Here is an 8,974-nt window from a genome sequence, read left to right as displayed (position 1 = left end):
CACTACGCTTCAAAAACAGCTGGAAACGACAGGATCGCTCTCTTTGATCAAGCAGATCGTATTCTCCGTGAGGTTGCCAATTCCAGTCTTCCTCCTGTGGCTAGAGTACATGGCATGGGCGAGTAGTTGGCAGCTTCCCCCTCCAAACATAGACGACTAGATAAAAAAGACCTTCCGTAGTGGCGATGACTCTACGGTGCTTAGAACGTCCGTACTGGAACTTCTGCGGACTAAATACCCGGCACATATACACCGTTACACAGACGGCTCTCTTCCCCAGCGTGGAGTAGGTATTGGCATCACCGGCGCCGATCTGACACTCTGTCAAAGCCTTCCAACGGAGTGCTCGGTTTTCTCTGCCGGCCATCTTTTATGCAGCCATCTCACCTGCAAGTGCTCCAATCCTCATCCTCACCGATTCCGCAAGCGTTCTATCAGCCTTACAGCCCGAACGGCCGTCCCACCCGTGGATACTGGGTATACGAGCCCATACTCCAGAGACAGTCATCTTTACCTGGGTTCCTGGGCATTGCGGTATTCAAGGAAATGTGGCTGATACGGGACACCAAATGCCTCGCTTTAACCTTCCCGTTCCACCCCCAGACGTAAAAGACAATTTTACACCGTCTTCAGCACTTAAGCTGCACAGACTGAACGATCACTAACATTAGGCAACGGACAACACGAAACACCCAGTAGCCGAGCGATGAATTTTTCGTTTGACAAAATGTTTCCACCGACTGGAGCGGGAATCGAACCCACACCCCGTGGCACAATACGCCTAGACGACTGACGCCGCTAACCGCAAGGCCACGAAGCCTGGGTTGTTAAATCCGTCAGAGACTACTGGGCTCAAGAGTGACATCAAAAAACTTCGGCTCAGCTTCGGAAGGTAAAGGGAGATACTATTAGTTGGGAAAAGCTCTCCTCACTCCGCGACCAAAAAATAATTTCGCGCCTAAGGATCGGACATACCCGTTTTGCCTACAATTTTGATGGCAGATCCTTCCGTAAAGAGTGTGAACAATGCGGTGTACACAACTCAGCAGAACATGTAATATGTTACTGCCCTCTGTACGAACACCACAAAAGTACTAATAACATTCCCGCAAGCATCCGCGTGAAAATCTTCACGCCGACACGACCGGTGGGCTCCTCGAAAGAGTTCGGGGGTAAGACCCATCCAACAACAAAGTCATTACTCTTATCCACGTTAACGATACTTTCCCTTTTTCTCCGCTTTTTATAAGTTGTGTCTATCGTCCTACGTTAAAAAACCACAATGGTGAGACCCCATGGTTGGGCTCAATGGCTGACCTCTCCGACCTTCTTTACTCAATTTTCGTGGGATGTCCATCTGGCATTCCCAATCAGGTGAAGAACTAGCCATATGTCAATGTGTTAAAATTCACCTTAATATAGAAACAAGAAACGGATGTCTGCATACGCGCAGCACCTCAAGGTTGCATCACTAGAAGAGGGTGAGCTGGATGAAGCCCCTCTTGAGGACTGCTTAAGAACAGTGAAAGCATCAGCCATCAACGATGCGAAGGGACGAATGAACTTCGGGTTAAAGTCCCTCTCAAACAACAACAACATCAACGATGCAGCTGAGAGCAACGTCGGGTACTTGGGACGGAGTCGACGGAACGATTGGTTCGACAAGGAATATAGGCAGATTCTGGAGGAGAAGAATGCAGCGTGGGCGGTCATGCTGCAGTAAAGGACCCGACATAACGTGCAACGTTATAGACGGAAACGGCAACTGCAGACCCGCCTCTTTCGGGATAAAAAACATCGCCTGGAGACGGAGTGCGAGGAGATGGATCAGCTGTGCCGGTCTCAAGAAACAAACAAGTTCGCGCGTCTTTAGAAACACATAAGAGCGTAAGGTGATCGATATGTGGATGCAGCACTTCGACGAACACCTGGAAGGCGTAAGAGCACAGAAAATGAAGGTCGGGACAACGGAAGAAATGCCTTCGCCAGTACTGCGGACGATGGAAACCAACCAGCCCCCACTTTGAGGAAGGTTAAGGATGCCATTCACCAGCTCAATAGCAATAAAGACAAGTTAGATAATGTAGGGACGGATCTGGTGTAGTGGTTACAACTCACACCTCTCACGCCGAGGACATGGGGTCGAATCCCATCCCCGACACAGTCACTCATGACAAAAATGTAATAGTGACAACTTCCTTCGGAAGGGAAGTAAAGCTGTTGGTCCCGAGATAAACTAGCCCAAGGCTAAAAGTCTCGTTAATAGAGATAGAAAAAAAGTTAGATTATAAGTACTTTCGAGCGATCACCATTCTTAATGCGACTTACAAAGTAGTATTGTCGCACCGCCACCAAACCGGATCGCGCCAGTGAGACTCGCGACGCGCCTCAACTCGCGCGATTTTGAAATCAGTTTTTTAGGCGTGGCGCTGCATTCTTACGATTTTTATGAACACAGCGCACTATTCACATATTAGCTGCGACGCACGGGGCCCGAGAAAACAATAATTATAAATAAATGTTGGTCTCGATTTCTACCGGATACATAATATCCCAGATCATCCTCCGTCGTATGTCACCTGTAGTAAACGAGTTCGTGGTAAGTTATCAAGCCGGCTTCGTTGACGGCCGATCGACAACGGGCCAGATCTTAACTGTACGGCAAATCCTCCTAAAATGTCGTGAATACCAGGTCCCGACGTATTACCTATTCATCGATTTCTTGGTGGCATACGACAATACCGACCGCGTAGAGCTATGGAAAATCATGGACGAGAACAGCTTTCCCGGGAAGCTCACGATACTGATAAGAGTGGCGATAGACGGTGTTCAAATTGTGTATAGGTTTCAGGCCTGAAATGTTCGTTTGGATCCCGCCGGGGACATCGACAAGGTGATGAACTTTCGTGCCTGTTGTTGAAAAGGAAAATAACCATCATCGTTTTACAAATTTTCAAAACCAGTTTTTTGCTCAAGTCGAAACAATATTCATGAAAATCTATCATCGTATTGTACCTCCTATCTATAATGAAATGATAGATTTTCATGAGGATTTCTTTGAATTTGAACGACAAAAACTGATTTTTCATTTTTGATGATTGCTGATGATTGAAATTGAATAATGGATTCTTGAGTCTTAATATTGCGCTAGAAGATGCTATGCGGAGAGCCGGTAATGCAGCCTTAACAACCTGGGTACGATTTTTACGAGATCCAGCCAATTTGTTTGCTTCGCGAATGATATGGACATTGTCGGCCGAACATTTGAAAAGATTGCAGACCTGTACACCCGCCTGAAACGCAAGGCAGCAAAAGTTAGACTGGTGGTGATTGCGTCAAAAACAAAGTACATGAGCCGACTGGAATATATATGAAACATATATTGACTCTAATGCGGGGGTGACAACAAAACTTGATATTGATAATGCTCTTGAAACTTTAACAAATTCCATTGTTGAAGCCAGGAGCATTGCAATTCCAAAATGTGAAGTAAAATTTGAATCCGTGATTATAGACGATGATCTTAAACTCTTGATCCGTCTTAAAAACGTGAGGAGAAGGCAATTACAACGCACTCGCGATCCTGCTATGAAAATTATATGGCAGGATTTGCAGAAAGAAATCAAAAAACGTTTTTCACAATGAAGAAACAAAAATTTTGAAAATAAAATTTCTCAATTGGACCCTGGCTCTAAGCCCTTTCGAAAATTATCTAAAATTTTGAAAAAAACCTCAGCAGCCAATACCGGCATTGAAAGAGGAAAACAAATTATTACTAACAAATTGTGAAAAAGCTCAAAAACTTGCTATGGAATTTGAAAGCGCGTACGATTTTAATTTAGGACTTACTTGTCCAATTGAAAATCAAGTTACTCAGGACTTTGAAAATATTCTCAATCAAGAGAACATTTTCGAAAATTACAGGGAGACTGATTTGGAAGAAGTGAGAACTATTATTAAAAAAAATTAAAAATATAAAAGCTCCTGGCGATGATGGAATTTTCTACATCCTCATCAAGAAACTTCCAGAAAGTAGCTTATCATTCTTACTTGTTTTTAATTATGAATCGTGGTTTACGGCCAACCAGCCGAGTGGAAGTTTAACAACTACCGAAAAGCTAAACATTACATATAATTTGCAATTGGATTAGATGGACAAATTGATGTGAAGATTTGCGAAAAAGTTACACGTCTTCTCAGTGAGAATCGAACTCACGACCTCCCGATCTCTAGTTGGGGCGCGTTACCACTACGCCATGAGAGGACTCATGAACGCAGAAGTTAACCTGAATTCGATTTCAGCTCAATAATCACGTGGTCCTTTTTCGCAAAGTGCACCTCTTTCGGAAGAATTAGATGCCCATCCAAACACAACGCTTTCTATATATATCCAATGCCTAGCCCGAGAGCGCATTGTTTTTTAGGTATAGGAATAGCACACTACACTAGCCAGCAACTGCGCTGGCTGAGGTTTCTATTGTGTGGGCTTCCAATGGGTCGCGACGTTCTCAAACGGCAGCATTTTGGGACCAATATTATACAATATTTTCACATCTGACTTACCTGAGTTACCTCAGGGATGTCAAAAATCCTTGTTTGCGGATGACACAGGCCTCTCCGCCAAAGGACGTGTGTCATCTGTAGTCGATTGCAAAAAAGTTTGGATATTTTTGCAAAAATGGAAGATTTCTCCTAATGCTTCCAAAACTCGACTAATAATATTCCCACATAAACCAAAAGCTCTTTATTTGAAACTTTCAAGTAGACATGTTGTCACGATGAGAGAGGTTCCAATAAATTGGTCAGATGAAGTTAAGTATCTAGGGCTCATGCTAGATAAGAATTTAACTTTCAAAAATCACATCGAGGGCATTCAAGCCAAATGTAATAAATATGTAAAATTTCTCTATCCCCTTATTAATAGAAAATCAAAACTTTGTCTTAAGAACAAGCTTTTGATATTCAAACAAATTTTCAGGCCAGCCATGTTGTATGCTGTACCAATATGGACTAGCTTGGAAATGATTATGAAGCTTCCTCCTTGGTATAGTACCAATGAATTACATAGAATATCCAATGTTGAAACATTGGAACAAATGTCAAATAAAATAATTAATAATTTCAGGCAAAAATCGTTACAATCTACTATTACCACGTTTAATGCGTTATATATTTAGGTTAAGTTAGGTTAAGTACCGTTTTGTCTCAAATTCAGAACAGACTCATATTCTGAACACTCGGTTTTTGTATGGCGATATGGTTGAAATATTTCGCTGAAATATGTCATAAAATTAAAAGGAAATGACAGTCAATTGCAATTCATTTTTAACGTCTCCCAATCTATGTGATACCTCGGGAGTAGTGATGATTCTCTTGTTCCACACCAGTGGAATTTATCTGCGATTTAAATTTATTTGCGAAATAACTCTTTTAAATACGATTAATTCGTGCTGTTCAAGATGTTCGGAATATGAGACAGAATAAACAGAGTGCTTGGCATTTGAATCAAAATGGAATTCCATACTCTAACTTTAAAACTATACTCAAAACAAATAATTAACATTATTATCGGCACAGCTAACAGTAAGACTTTGCGAAAAAAATCCGATTTTCAAAAATATCAGCTAATTTATGCCTTTAGGATGCATTTAAAATCACTGTTGGCCTTAAGTGTTCGGAATATTTCATTTTCATTTTGCAGCGTTTGGTGGGGCAATGAGAGCGCAAGTCAGTCCAAAGCCGGGGGAAGGGATAGGTAATGGCCGTAATAGTCTATGCGGACCACTTGAACACCATCGGAAAGGATAAGAAGGGTTGGGGTAAGGTATAGGGAATTGGAGAAGACTTGACACAGTAATGCGATTAATGCTGCAAAATGTAAATGTGCTGAAAGCAATTTAATTTGAGTTTTGAAGTTTGATTTGACTTATTAAAATTCCAGATAGATCGGCCATTGTACAAGTAAGAAAGAGTATGCTGATCGCTTTCTAAAAATTTAATAAACAACAAAATAATAACAATATGAGAGTGATGCTAAGGGCTGCTGATGGCACGATGCGACGCTTTAGGAGATTTTCATACTGATTGAACATTACTATAAAGAGCGCAATTCAATCGATGGTGATAACTTTACAAACTTTATCTGTTTTTGCACTGATTGACGATGCTGATTTATAAAAAAATATTTGATATTATTAGTTCATTTGTATGTGTGATCTATTAGTTAATAATGGAAAAATTTTACATACCCTTGATGATAATACTTCCCTGACCAGAAATATTCTATTTTGAGCATCCTTTTCGAAGCTATTCTATCCAGGTGTCCATGTACTGCTTTCAATTCTGAAATTATTCTTATTGTGCATGCTCATGCATTATATTAGTGATGCTCATAATCATGCAACAGATAAGAAGGAGAGAAAAAGAGAATATAGAAACAGTGATTAGTAATGAGTTAATTATGTAGTTTTGTTAGAATTATAAACAATCAAACAGTAGTAATGAATAGCTTACAAGAACTTTGCAGCATAGCTGAGCCTTTCGGATCGTAAGACCGATGTATAAAAATAATTTGTTTCGAAATTGTCCGCGTGGTCTTCTAGTGCCCCTATTAGATAAGAATCAGTCATAGACATACATACCGAATGCTCACCATGACCCTATGACCAACATTTGTATATGTATAGCCTTAGCTGATGTGGCTTTTCTAATAGGTAGTTCTTTCACTCATTGATTGTCTTCAAAACCTTGTCAAGTATAGAAAATTGATTTTATTTCATTTATTACTACATTGAAGCTACATTGTACTTATTAAATATTAGGTATTATTTTTTGTTTTTATCACTATTGATATTATCAAGGCCAGAATTCCCAGTGAGTGATTGAATTTTATAGTACTAGAACACCATAGAAGATCGCTATACATTACCTAATCATGGAACGGCTTTTTGCTCTATTATTTTAAGTAGATGCTATTGATCTCCCTTTGCTCCTATCCGCAACCCGGTGCACTCGCCATGTTGGTTTTCGAAAACCTCGTAGAAGATTACAAACCGTCAATGGCATTCCCAATTATTGCCCCACATTGCACATTCAAGGGTCTGACTGTGCTCCTAACCCACCCTCAGTTTGTAATCTTCTCGCCAGTTTGAAATTATATTTTCCCGAAGTGAAAGTAATTTTGATGAGTGATAGCGTAGTGCAGCCCAACTGCATAAAACAGTAGTTTAACCAGAATCGTTAGGTCAGAAGATAAAATCTAAATTTTGTAATAAAGAGGTTGCCATTGCTATTCACCAGCGATCAATTATCAAAATTCATCGCTCCCTGGAAAATATAATTCCAAGCCCAGGGAACATCACTGTTGGCCTTAAGTGTTCGGAATATGAGACAAAATGGTAAATTGAAATTATTATTTTTTCTTGTAAGCAGGTGGAATCAACTCACCTGTAAAAAATCTGAACTGCTACGGCAAATGAAATGTAATTGTTGTTAACAAAATGCTAATAAAATCTTAAGTTTGTTTTACCAAATTAGGATGATGGTGATTGTGTATTTCTTTCACTAATGGACTGTGATGTGTGGCTTCATAAGTGCGAAAATGCGAAAAAAAAGCAAAGTACATGCTGATAGGCGGAACCGAGCGCGACAGAGCACGCCTAGGAAGCAGTGCTACGATAGAAGAGGATACTTTTGAGGTGGTTGATGAGATCGTCTACCTCGGATCCTTCTTAACGGCTGATAACAACGTTAGCCGTGAAAAACGGAGACGCATCATCAGTGGAAGTCGTGCCTACTTTGGGCTCCAGAAGAAGCTGCGGTCGAGAAAGATTCACCCCCGCACCAAATGTACCATGTACAAAACGCTAATGGAAGCATGGACCATGCTGGAAGATGACCTGCAGGCACTTGGAGTGTTCGAACGAAGGGTGCTTAGGACCATCTTTGGTGGTGTGCAGGAGAACGGTGTTTGGCGGCGGAGAATGAACCACGAGCTCGCTACGCTCTACGTCGAACCCAGTATCCAGAAGATAGCGAAAGCCAGAAGGGTGCGCTGGGCAGGGCATGTTGCAAGACTACCGGACAACAATCCTGCAAAGATGGTGTTCGCGGCGAATCCGGTTGGCACAAGAAGGCGGGGAGCACAGCGAGCGAGGTGGCTTGATCAGGTGCAACAAGATCTGGAGAGCGTGGGCCAAAATCGAAGTTGGAGGGACACAGCCATGGACCGAGTAAATTGGCGTAACATCGTTAACGAGGTTTTATCAAATTAATTGATGTAACACCAACTAAAATATAAATAGTGACTGTAGCATATTTTGGCCTACACTGAAATCATACAAAATTCGTTATTTGGATTTCCACGATTACATGGTAATGATCTCTGTATGCCATGTACTGCATTCAGGACATCTCATCAAAACTGATGATAAACAACAAAAAATGAATCCAAAAGATCGAATATCTTACTGTTTCTATGTAGGACAATGTAGCTTTATTGCATGTGAGCAGTTCATGGTGATATTCTCACAACGGCCATTCAGAATGGTTCGACGGATGTAGATAAAAGATCATTATGATAGAATTAACACGTCGGCATGTTAGTAAGCTCAGAAGGACTAGTGTATTTGCAACTGTTAATTTAGAAAGTTAAGCTCAGGGTCGATTATTGTGGAGAAGTATAAGTAAAGCGAGAACGTGAAGTAATGACCTTTCATCCCATCTTCAAGTGCTCATCACAAGCACATCACTTCATTCTGGAACTTTAGAACATCCATGTTGAAACTTGTTCACACAAGAAATCTGCTTCCTCGACCGAGTTGGCAGAACGCGCCCATACCCCTTTCTGAATCGACAGGCAGTGTAACAAACCTGTATTATTGTGTTTAGAATTCATATTTTTTTCTCGGGTATTTCCCGTATTTTTTACTGTCATTAGGAATGCATGGATGAATGAACACCCTGTGCTTGACAA

At 41.1% G+C, this 8,974-nt stretch overlaps 1 non-coding gene across 1 annotated transcript; it reads right to left on the bottom strand.

Moving 5' to 3' along the window:
* Positions 1–4,191: 4,191 nt before the first annotated feature.
* On the bottom strand, positions 4,192–4,264 carry Trnas-aga. The gene has a single exon. It is a non-coding gene; the product is annotated as a tRNA-Ser (tRNA).
* Between the last annotated feature and the right edge of the window lie 4,710 nt (positions 4,265–8,974).

Source organism: Aedes aegypti, chromosome 3, assembly GCF_002204515.2.
Source record: "Aedes aegypti strain LVP_AGWG chromosome 3, AaegL5.0 Primary Assembly, whole genome shotgun sequence".
Taxonomy (NCBI): Eukaryota; Metazoa; Arthropoda; class Insecta; order Diptera; family Culicidae; genus Aedes; species Aedes aegypti.
Note: the sequence above shows the minus strand (reverse complement) of the source record. Positions and strands in the feature narration are given on the sequence as shown.